We start from the raw sequence: 13261 nt of genomic DNA, 5'->3' as shown, positions 1-13261 counted from the left end.
TGTTTAGCGCTTCCCTTTAATAAGCTGCATGTTGGAATTATAGGTACTGTACAGCAATAACGTGCAGAGGACATTAAAAGGGCAGGGGCTCACGGAGAAAAAGGGCACTTTTCAAGCATTACATGACAGAAAAAGGGCACTTTTGGGGAATAATGGCATGAAGACCAGTGACTTCCCTCTTCTGAATCCAAGTGTAACAAGGTGATGTTACAACACCACCTTAACTGGTATCTTAGATACTGTAGCGCCAATCAAAACTCGGAGAGTGTCTTTTAAAAAAAGCTCACTGTGGTTTAATGATACAACTGTTAAGATGAAATATGAGGGTCATAAAATAGAATGGAGATGGCGGGAATCTAAATTGTATGTTCATTACATCGCATAGAAGGGCCACCTGGTTAAATATAGGAAGGCTCTGGCATTGGCTAGATCATCATATTACTCTAATTTAATTGAAACAAATAAATATAATCCTAGATTTATTTTTGCTACCTTAGACAAATTAATTAATCCTTCCCATAATAGTCCTACCCTTGAAATTGCTTCTCTCACAGCTGCAATGACTTCTTACATGTCTTTTAAAAATAAAATACTACACATCAGAAATGAGATTCCACAGACACCTTCTATTAAGGAGGACTCCAGCACATTTTTACCAACTACACCTATTAAGGCTACTATGGGGGCTTTTTCTTTGATTACCTTACAGGAACTGACAGAGCTAGTTCAACATATGAGAGCTACTACATGCTCTCTTGATCCTATTCCTACAAAACTATTAAAAGATGTTCTTGGTGTTATTAATACTCACATTTTAAAAATTATAAATGGTTCACTTTCCTCTGGTATAGTTCAGATAAAACAGAGGTTATGCTAGTGGCCTCACAGAACCAATTAAAAGGAAATGTGGGACTACGTAAGCTCGACCCTTGCAGTCTCTCATCAAAACTTAAACTAGAAAGGAAGAGTCTGGGGGTCATTTTTGATCTTGATCTATCATTTGAGACTACGGAAGTAACTAAAGTATCTTTTTTACCATTTGAGAAATATAGCCAAACTTAGACCAATTATTTCAGTATCTGATGGCGAGACACTAATGCATGCCTTTATTTAATCTAGAATTGATTATTATAATGCACTTTTTTCTGGTGTCCCAAAACGTGTGGTATCCCTCTTGCAGCTTGTTCAGAATACTGCTGCTAGAATTCTGACTAAAACCAGGAAAAGTGAACATATTACCCATTTTGGCCTGTTTTACACTGGTTCTCTGTGCAGTATATAATGTATTTTAAGATTTTGTTGTTAACTTACAAGGCCCAGAATGGATTAGCACCTAGTAATTTGCAGGAGTTACTGACCCAAACCGCATTTTGAGATCACAAGATTGCGGGGGTCGTCACTGAATAATACTGAATCAGACAAAGAGCAGTGGGTTTTGACACCCTGCACAGGCATGCAGATTTAATATCAACACAGGCCCGTCGCTAGGGTACCGACAATGGTAATCCTAGTGTCGGATTTAATAAAACTAAAAATAAAAGTTTGACACATAAGACTAGCCTCATTAAGAGACATCCCTCTCCAGGAACCTACTACGACTACGACTACGACTACACTACAAAACCCTCTCTATACTGGTTGGGATCCACATCCCCTAAACTAACCTACTGCTGTTGCTCCTGAAGTCCCGGCCTCCCAGCGACTCCGGGTCGTTGCGACGGTCCTGACTGAGCAGAGCCTTCACAGGCACCGTCTTACAGTTGAAGGGTTCTGTAGCAGTTATCCTGCAGACGCTCTCCTCCTGAATGTAAAAGCACCCCTCTGTGGAGCATTCCTAACTGCTCAATTGGTTGCCTAGTAACACGTCTCCTGTTCCACATCCCAGCTGCACACTGAAAGAAATTTGGGTTGCCAGGAAGGGAAATACCCTTACAAATAAGACTAATCAAAATAAACGAAAGAGCAGAGAAGAAACAATAAGAATATATAAGGAGTGAAATAAGCACCATTACCAGACTACAGATACCAGTGACACAGGGGCACCCTGAAGTAGTAGAGTTATTATCAAGTAGAAAAAAAAGAATATAAAGCAATTAATTACATTAACTATTTTATAGGCTTTTGTAGTAACAGAAGAAATGCAGAGAACACCAATAAAGCCAAATAATAAAGCAACACACCCAAGGAGAAATAACCTTAAATACTATACTCTAATAGAACTATACAAAGAGATAAAAGAAAACAGGACACCAAGGTTCTGAGGTAATTAATAGTTGTATCGTTTTCAGTCAAGGACGCAGCACAAGCAACACAATCACAGTCCTAACCACTACCAATAAGTGATTAAAAGTAATTTTGTAAAATAATAAGACAATAAAAACACTAAGCACATTTAATTCCGCGCCTGGGTTTTTAACCTAGACACCTAATAAGTAACAAAGTATATATACCGAATGTAAAATAACTAACACAAGAGATATGCTGGTTATGAACTATAAAAGAGTTAGCAGAGAACAGGAAGTCTGTAAATAAAGTCTTACAATTGCCATATACTTTCTCTCACATCTTGCATAATAACTAACGAAGTATAAAGGCAAGAGTTAAAGTGTGTGGCCATTAGAAAGTATAATAATTACAAAAAAAGAAAGAAAGAAAAACAAAGAAGATAAAACAAATGCAAGTAACTACTATTATTATTATTTATTTCTTAGCAGACGCCCTTATCCAGGGCGACTTACAATTGTTACAAGATATCATATTATACATTATATCACATTATTTTATATACAAATACCCATTTATACAGTTGTTTTTTTTTTTTACTGGAGCAATCTAGGTAAAGTACCTTGCTCAAGGGTATAACAGCAGTGTCCCCCACTGGGGATTGAACCCACAACCCTCCAGTCAAGAGCCCAGAGCCCTAACCACTACTCCACACTGCTGCCACAATGTTTGTTTGTTTATATATATATATAGAGAAGAGAGAGAGAGAGAGAGAGAGAGAGAGAGAGAGAGGAGAGAGAGAGAGAGAGAGAGAGAGAGAGAGAGAGGAGAGAGAGAGAGAGAGAGAGAGGGAGAGAGAGAGAGAGAGAGAGAGAGAGAGAGAGAGAGAGAGAGAGAGAGAGAGAGAGAGAGAGAGAGAGAGAGAGAGAGAGAGAGAGAGAGAGAGAGAGAGAATGAGAATTTTGTATGGAGCAGGGTTGCACTATTTCCCAAATTGCCCCCTAAATCTCCTATTGACTTGGTGCTGGAATAGCCCTAATTGCAGGGGCATGATTTCAAAGATCAACGACACAATTATATCCCTATGCTGGCACTCATTGTCTATACTGAAGGCCGATTATGAGCAGTACCTGAGCTTTGACTTTACTGATGAGATCTGTGAATCCATCCATACTCGAGTGCACTCCTCATCGGTCTGTGCCCGTCGTGGTTTAATACAATTTAAATTTTGCATTGTCTCCATGTTTCTAAGGTTAAATTAGCCAATTGTGACAGATGTAAAGTAGCTCCTGCTACCCTTATTCATATGTCCTTTCTTTCTGTCTTTCTTGAGACTCTTTCCCATATTGTATACATGCTTATTGACACCACCCCCCCCCCCCGGTACTTTTCAATGCAGTACCTAGTGCTATATCTCTGTCTAAATTACAGTCCGATTCTGTGGCATTCGCAGCCCTATTGGCCAGACGGCTTATTTTACTTGGCTGGATGCAGGCTGCCCCATGCTCATAAGTTCATTGGGTTAGGGATCTTATGGATTTCCTTAAATTGGAGAAGATTACATTTACACTTACGGGATCCACTGAGGAGTTTGTAAGGCCTGGTAAACCTTCCTAGCACATGTCAATCAACATAATCTTCCATCACTTCCATAAACCTCATAAGCTACAATAACCTCAATAATGAATTACTAAGCATGTCACTCTTTCTTGCTAGATAATCTTAAATTTGATATCAGTGGTTCATGTGATGTGATATATTGTTTGATTGGTATTGAAAAAAAAAGAATCTGTAAAGACAGTGCATGACACAAAGAAAACTTACAATTGCAAACTTACCAGTTGCATTATGTTGTTTGTTTAGCACACCATTACCCTTATACACATCTCTGCCTTGCCAGCCAATGCAGCAGTATCATTTTGTGGACCAACTAACACATATACATTCTGTATTTTAATTAAATAAAGTGTATTACAGTATTGTGTAATTTATATTTTAGAATAAAGCTGACTTTAAAGTGAATAAAACACAGATTTTACAAAAGCAAAATATTATTAACTTTATTCTTGAGTTTCTCAATCAAATGTAACAGTAAACCATAGCTCAGCAGAAATCAACAAAAATGTACAGATGCATGCTTGGCAATTCTCCAGATACAGATAATATACCACAAGTTAACAAAAGTTGACAGTGGGGGCCACAGCTGAGTAAATTGTCAATTTGGTACAACATGGTAATCTAATTTTTTTAACAAAGGCTTTATTTAGATTACTTTAAAAAAGTAATAATAATAATAATAATTTGAACAGGTTTTTTTTGTATTTTTATTTCAAGAACAGTGAAGAAGGATTTAAAAATATCTTCGTTCTCTGAGTGAAATGCATTTACTTCAACATCATTATTAATAACATTATGAACAGAATGTCATGCAATGTGACAAACTGATAACAGAGCGAGTGGGAGATTTTGTAAATTGAACACAGGTTAGTTTAAAAAAGCTATGCAAGAAAATAAGAGCCATAAGACTAATTGTCTGACGTCAATAATTGAAGTGGTGCTAAACTTATATTCAACAGAGATATCTACTGCAGTACACATGTAAGGCAACAGCAAGCTAAAGAGTAAGTAGTTATCAAGGGACATCATGACAAAATTGGACCACATCTACAAGCCACTGTAACTACACTTTATAATAACAGTTTTTAGAGTGTACCTGGGCACAACTGTGTGTGAGACTGGCCAACATTTATAAAAATATGATTGTAGAGGTATGAATTTGGACAATTGTACAAAGTACCAGCATGATGTACAGCCAGCCATGGAATCTTATACTGTAACTTATACTTCGCTAACATAACTACAAGAAGTTTGTGGTTATCATGTTCACAGTTTGTGTTACTGATGCATTCAGGGTCAGCGTCAGTGGGGGAGCAAGGGATGCAACTGAATTATGAGTTATAACGAATGCATGTGTGTTTCATACACCTTTTGTACTTGATCACATTCAGATAAAAATCCAATCCAAAAATATTAACTAAATCAAGTTATTAATCAAATTGGTTCATCTTGTTACACAATTGATTTATTAAAATGTTTGGATATACTTGATTGATTACTGTCTTGTTAGCTGTTATCTTAAAATAATGTTAGAATATGTTTTGTTGAAAAATAATACGTTTTTGACCGATTCAGATTTGACTGATGTATTTATTTCAAAAGGTTTTCTTTAGGTTGTGCTGCAGCAGAGCTGCACGTTTTTTTTTAGTTACTTCAATTACAGCTCGGAATATGAACCAGTTAAACCTTTATATAAGTTTCCTTTCATTTGACCTAATTGAAAAATCCATGTATTAGTAATTGTAACATCATTAACATTATTAACAGGGGGGGATTTGATTTATTTATTTTAAAAGGGACCACAATAACGAACTTTTGGTCTAAAATATGTCTAACTCTTATACAGAATGCATTATAAACTAATTAAAGAACTGCATACATTATCAGACCCAAACTAATGTGTGGCTTCTGGAAGATAATTGTCTTTAATTAAAATGACAGTATTATTGCAAAGACATGTGTGCTTAGACTCGGTATTAGCATACAAGCACTCACCAACCATATTAAACTTGACCATATATATATATATATATATATATATTTCACAAAAGCATGGTATATGAAAATATTTATAAAATACTGTACACTGTTTGAAGTTTAAGCATATAACCACCCAAGAGTTACCAATGTTTGGTATGAAAATTAAACCATACTTGGTAGTTCTGTAATAATGTTGCTCACCTTTCATGCTGCTTACATATTTTCACACATTACTTTCAACAGCAAATACAACTAACACACCAGTTTTTTTAGACACCATTTACAGTGATTTAGGAATGTTCAGCCGCACAGATTCATTCAATGCTTGTAAGGTCAAAGTCAAAGATCCTGGTGGTAATAAAAAGAAAGTTGGGCTACAACAACTGGTTGAAATTAATTGATTGGAGTAGTCACTAGTTGACTTTGACATCAATTGATCTTCGTTTTTTTACAGCTTAGAAATCTACTACAAATAAACCAATAGTCAGTATCCTATCGATATAAGTTATCACAATACCTGTAAGTTGTATTGGACCTTGTTGTGCTGCTTGAAATGCTTTGTGGTATGTTCATTTTTTTTGCTGCAGCCTTGGATTCAGCAGCTTCATTCTTTCTGGTCAGGTAGTAGTAGCAGGTGCACACCGATACAAGTCAGTACAGTTGGTGCCGCCTAATCGGGATTGCTGCTTAAATAGGATACAACTCTGGGAGACGGTTCTTCCCAATGCTATTTATGTCATTTGATTGGGACGTCACTTTAATTGGGATACAATAATTGGGATACAATATTTTCAAATACTGAATGGAGATCGCTTTTCAGAGCAAGACAAGTCGCGTAGCACAGTGCAGCGAGAAAGTGATTACTTAATTGTGTAAATTATGTTGAACTCTTTGAAGAAGGAGTCGTCTCCTGTGGTTTCTCAGGCTGCTGTTGCAAAGAAAGTTGTCAGTATTGCAGGTGTGATTAATTTTGTTTAGAAATAATAATAATAATAATAATAATAATAATAATAATAATAATAATAATAATAATAATAATAAATAAAAAAATTGACTCGTATTTTAAATAATGTATTTAACATTTAATCATAATGTGATGTGATGTCATTCTTTTTCTTTTCTTAAGAATCAAAAAAAGTGTGAATAAGGTCTGTGAACTGCCTCTCGTTTAATTGGGACAGCCGCTGATTTGGGATATCGTTCTTTCTGCCGAGGTGTCCAAATAAAGCGGTGTAGATGCATCTATTCGTTATTCTCACTTGAGAGTTCCCCCGAGATGCCTGACAACACGTGCAGCTGTGTCATCTGGGATGAATGAACTCAGTGGCCTATTCGTTTCGGACACGTTTTATTTTGTAGTTTTAGATACCATTAAAATTTCATTTTTTAATTTTCATAAAATGTCTACTGCAATTGTAATGTAACACATTAAATTAAATACCAAGACTGCCCTGGTTGTGAGCTGAGGTTCAGTGTGCTGTTGTCATCTCGTGCCATACTATCTAGAAGCCTAAGTTATCCCAAACTGTCATTACAGCAAATTATCAATTCATCCATTCATTCTGTATGTTACGTTAACGGTAAGATTACTGCAATAATATAAAAAGGACTAACAAACACACGTTTGAATTAAAATATCATCATAACTAACTCTGAAAAACATCTGTAAAAGTATTTTTCTGTGGAAGCAAGAAATAAAGCAGAACGCATTTGAGCACGTGACTAGCATATGTGTAGACTAGACATTATCTTTTTTTTATTTTGCTTAGATCTATCCTTTTATTCTCATCTGTGGTCAGGACCACGGGTCTTGAAAACGGACCTCTTAAAAAAGAAATTTCAGATTTTTATAACTAACATGATTCTAAGAAGGTATAGTGTTAGTGGCCATTTTAGAAAAAAAGTGTCGTTCTCCACTGAAAATTGGCATTGGAATGTAAGGTACTTCTATTGTGTTTTTTCAAGAAGCAGGAATTTTATTTTTTCGGGACCTAAATAGAAAAATACACAAAGGATTGCTCAATTAACCCAGCGGCAGGTTTCTCTATGAAGGTTAAACTATGATACTGGACCTTTAAATGATCAGATCCTGTTTTTGTAAAATAGTCAATTATCTATTAACTCATTGGATACTGTTTGACTATTGGCACCAGTCAATAATGTTTTTTTTTTTTAATACATACCGTAAAATTGCTATTGTTCTGCATTAAAAAAAAAAAAAATGCAATTTGCCATATTTTAGGCCTGCTTTTCAGTCACATATGTGAACGCGCAAAGTACTTTAACCACAAATGTGAACGGGGTTGCAGACCTAAATATGCAGCGGCCCTGGGCCAGCACAGTAGTGTGAACGGGGTCATAGTCAACCAAACAATCTATTAGTTGTTGCAGCCCTAGGAGACAGTTTGCATATGCAGTAGACAAAGGAGGTACAAAGGGCACAATACATCAGACAAGGCGCTTAAAAAGGGTAGATATATTGTTCCCCCAAAGTCGAATTTGTTTTATTCAAAATCAAGCTATCATAAGCAACCCAGAGTTACATTTACAATGGTTCTGTATCGCATGCCCACACAGAGGACAGCTGGGCTCTGCATAAAGGAGAGGAGATGATTGCTAGGTGTTTAATTTAGGTTTGTGGGGAAAAGTGTTTTGCCTACACTAATACCAGGTCCAAAGTTTTGGAGAAACAATTGATATGGGCAGGAAGAAGTAATAGAGAACCACTCTGCCCCAACAGTAAGTTTGGAAGACCATGCAGAAAAAAACACAAATTGTACTTCTCAATTTTTCTTTAACAAATACCTGCCAGTTACATATATCTATATGTTATTTAAAAATAAAAGTGAATTTTAGATATAATAAAACACTAGAAAACCATATGGAATGTTGGAACTTTGCTGTTGCAAGATGTGTTCTACTCAGGGCTTAAAACTGCTAAAAATCGCAAGACCCAGATTCATTTTTATTTTTTGCACTTTTTAGAAATACAAGTACTGTAACTTAGTTGTGTGCAGCTAAATGTGGAATATTCTGCTAACTCACAAAGAAATAATAAATACATTTATTAGTATTTTGATTAATGACAGGGTGATATTGAAATTGCTTACTAATCCCATTTAATGAGTAATATGGGATAAAAGTGCACTGTTGAGACATGTTTGTGACCGGTTAATCCAGGTTAACTTCACACATGACACAAACCTTCTCTCCCATGTCAAGTGAGTAGTCCAGACGCCAGAATTTAATGCTGCTGTCGCTATGGGAACCCTGACGCTCGAATCTAGCGCCATAGTGCCAAATTTGCACCCCTGATATATTAGGTCATGCTTAAATTTGTTTTGCCAAATAAGAATAAAAAAACGTCCCCCTGGCTAAGTCAGGACAACTTTCCTTGGTGACTCTTAAATGTAATTTATTTTTTAAAAGGTATTGTTTGTGGTTCAAAGGTTTCTTGTGAAAGAATAAAACATATTTATAAATAACCTCAGAAAGCACTCAATGCCCAAAACCACAACCCCCCACTTGCACTCTTTTAAGCACTCTTTGCTTTTGACAAATATTAAAATGCTTTAGAAAGAAAATATTGCTTTTCAGTCCTAAATTTGGTCCGTCACTCCTGCAACATAATAATCCTAAGCGTTTTATTGTAAACGCTATATTATATATTTGGTCACTTTGTTCCAAAAAATACTTCAATCGTCAATGTGGTGTTTATTGGAATTGAAAAAAGAGCGAGTAGGTTTGTTGTAACTGTCACTTTTTGCGGTAGATTTAATCATTTTGTCAGCATGCTCACTATTGCATGTGTGGGGCAGCTAGTTCCCTTTTTCCATGTTTTATTTAATATATTTTAAAAAAATTATGATTTCCATTACATGAGAGTAGATGTTAAAACTTCATGCTGATATGAACTCAGCTCTCGCCAAGATAAAGCACCAACTAAGACGTAGCTTTACAGTAAACTAATGTGATCCATCTGCTTCTCCATCCTGGATCCTACTCTGTTCCATTGTCCATAGGTCCTGCCAGCCGATCTTGCGTTGTTCCACACTCTCCCATCTCATCCATTCTCCCTGCTTGGCCTGGGAAACGGCCTTTACACACCTCATTCTCTTCTCCTGCTTCTGCACCTTGTTGACTACCAGCTTCCTCCGTTGAGCTGGGTTTGCTTTGTGCCATGTAGGAGGAGCTGAACTGAGACCAAGACCCCCTTTTCCATGCTGAACTTGCCCCATGATATCACCAATTCGAAGGGCAGCCTTTGCATCTTCCATAGCTTTCTTTGCCGCCCACTTTCTTCCAGTTTTTAACACAGGTGCTGCCTCCCTTATGCATTTGTTGCTTGACTCTACTATTGTCGGACCTTGGCACACTTAAACTCCTCGGTTAGAGCGCAGACTGGTAGCTGCAGTATTCCTTTACCATAAAGTCCCACTCTGCTGAGGCAGCGTGGAACTCCCAACCATTTCCTGACGTATGAACTGATTAAAGCTTCCAGCTTCTCTACTGTTGTCAAAGACACCTCGTACACAGTCAGTGACCACAGCAGCCTCGGCAGTAGACCAAACTGAAAGCACCAGAGTTTTAGTTTGCCCAGTAAAGCACTGATGTTTATGCTCTTCAACCCTTCCCCTGCTTGTTGTCTAACTTCTCCCACACAAACTATGTCCTTTACATCCCCGTCGTACCATCTCCCCAGACTTTTCACTGGCTTCTCAGACACTGTTGGTATTGCCTCACCATTAATGTAGAACCTTTTATCTCCAACTTTACCTTTAATTATAGAGATGCTACTTGATTTAGTGTGCTTGAATTGCATTCGTGCCCATTCAATGTTATTGGTTAATTTGCCCAATAACCGATTAGTGCAGCCTACTGTTGTAGTCATGGTTGTCATGTCATCCATGTATGCTCGAGTTGGTGGTTGTTGCATTCCAGAAGTCAAGCACTCTCCTCAAACTACCCATTTTGATGCCCTAATAATCACTTCCATTGCCATGGTAAAAGCCAGTGGAGAAATGGTGCATCCTGCCATTATTCCAACTTCTAGCCATGTAGTTCTGAATTCTGAAGTTGAAAAACTAAATTGCAAATCTCCAAAGTAGACTTTCACAAAATTTGTTATTGTCATCGGTACACTGAAAAAATCAAATGTTGCCCAAAGAAGTTTATGTGGCACTGAACCATATGCATTAGCCAAATCCAGGAATGTCACATGAAGCTCTTTCCTCTTCTTTTTAGCTGATTGAATTTGTTGCCAGATCACATTGATGTGTTCTAAGCATCCTGGGAAACCCGGAATGCCCGCTTTTTGTATTGAAGTGTCAATGAAGCAGTTCTTTAATAGGTAAGTTGACAATCTCTGAGCAATAATGCTGAAGGAAATCTTGCCTTCTACATTTAATAGGAAAATAGGGCAAAACTGACTGATGCTTGTAGAATATTTTTCTTTTGGTATAAAGACTCCACCTGCTCAACGCCATGCTCTTGGTACAACCTGTTTTTCCCATGCCACTTTCATCAATTTCCACAGGATTCGTAGAACTCCAGAAGCACTCTTGTACACTCTGTACGGAACTCCATTAGGCCCTGGAAATGATGCCGTCCTTGCTTTTTTCACAGCTTGCTCTATTTCTTTCCACTTAGGTGCAAAGTCCTCCATTTGGTATTATGGTGGATTGATAGGTGGGATGTCTGAAGAAATTGACATAGACTCCTGCCTTTTTGAATCTGTATGGGTTTCCTCCAAATATCTCTCCAGCTCAGACTTAGTTGCTTTTAGTATGCCATTTTTCTCCCTGGTGAATAACTTCTTTGCAAATTTGAATGGGTCTTTATGAAAGTTAGTTCTTTCACACTCTTTTTTGCAGTGTTTCCATAGACACTCAGCTCTGCGCAATGTTGCAAGCTTATCTTTTATGACCCTTTGTAACAGATTGACTCCATCCTTCTGACTTTGTTCTGCTTTTCTCCATTGCTTCCTCAGCTGTCTCCTTTCTCTGTGTTCATTCTCCTGCTGCCGTCTAGACTTTCCAGGAATAGTTTGTACTTTTTCCTTCCTTTTTTCAACTCCAAATCTCTCGCTTCCATATGCGTAGATGGTGTCCCCAAATGTATCCAGCTTCTTTTCGACTGTTCCGCATAACTTTTCCAATGCAAAACAGTTCACTGTTTACTGTGTCCCACACAGTTTCCTCACAAGCTCTTGGTCATTTAACTCCAGGCTTGTGCCCGTTGAGGTTCTTTTCTCTCTTATGATGGTTTGTCTGACCGGGTTCACAAGGATCATTAGGTTCATCACTAACTGTATCCATGCAAGTCTTCCTCACGTCTATGACAAGGGGTGCTGATATCCTGCGAACTGTGGTTTGCTTCCTGTCACTGGATTTCATTCGACTGACTTGACTGACTTTGTAAGAAGTACTGATCAATGCGAGGCCCTTGTCCCTTCTCCCTCAAGCATTTCATTCTCCCTTGATGAATCTTCAAACCCCTGACCGTTGTCGCCTTGCTCCAGCCGCAGACACAAACCTGGAGTTCAATGTCTTTGCTAACTGCAGATCTTGAACTGGTCTTTTGTGAAGTACTCTCTATTCTCATATCCGTTTCCATTCGAAGTTGTTAACCGTATTGTCCAACGTTGAGTGTATATATATATATATATATATATATATATATATATATATATATATATATATATATATATATATATACAGTGCCTTGCGAAAGTATTCGGCCCCCTTGAACTTTGCGACCTTTTGCCACATTTCAGGCTTCAAACATAAAGATATGAAACTGTAATTTTTTGTGAAGAATCAACAACAAGTGGGACACAATCATGAAGTGGAACGAAATTTATTGGATATTTCAAACTTTTTTAACAAATAAAAAACTGAAAAATTGGGCGTGCAAAATTATTCAGCCCCTTTACTTTCAGTGCAGCAAACTCTCTCCAGAAGTTCAGTGAGGATCTCTGAATGATCCAATGTTGACCTAAATGACTAATGATGATAAATAGAATCCACCTGTGTGTAATCAAGTCTCCGTATAAATGCACCTGCACTGTGATAGTCTCAGAGGTCCGTTCAAAGCACAGAGAGCATCATGAAGAACAAGGAACACACCAGGCAGGTCCGAGATACTGTTGTGGAGAAGTTTAAAGCCAGATTTGGTTACAAAAAGATTTCCCAAGCTTTAAACATCCCAAGGAGCACTATGCAAGCGATAATATTGAAATGGAAGGAGTATCAGACCACTGCAAATCTACCAAGACCTGGCCGTCCCTCTAAACTTTCAGCTCATACAAGGAGAAGACTGATCAGAGATGCAGCCAAGAGGCCCATGATCACTCTGGATGAACTGCAGAGATCTACAGCTGAGGTGGGAGACTCTGTCCATAGGAGAACAATCAGTCGTATACTGCACAAATCTGGCCTTT

This window comes from Acipenser ruthenus, chromosome 2, assembly GCF_902713425.1.
Source record: "Acipenser ruthenus chromosome 2, fAciRut3.2 maternal haplotype, whole genome shotgun sequence".
Lineage (NCBI taxonomy): Eukaryota > Metazoa > Chordata > Actinopteri > Acipenseriformes > Acipenseridae > Acipenser > Acipenser ruthenus.
Note: the sequence above shows the minus strand (reverse complement) of the source record.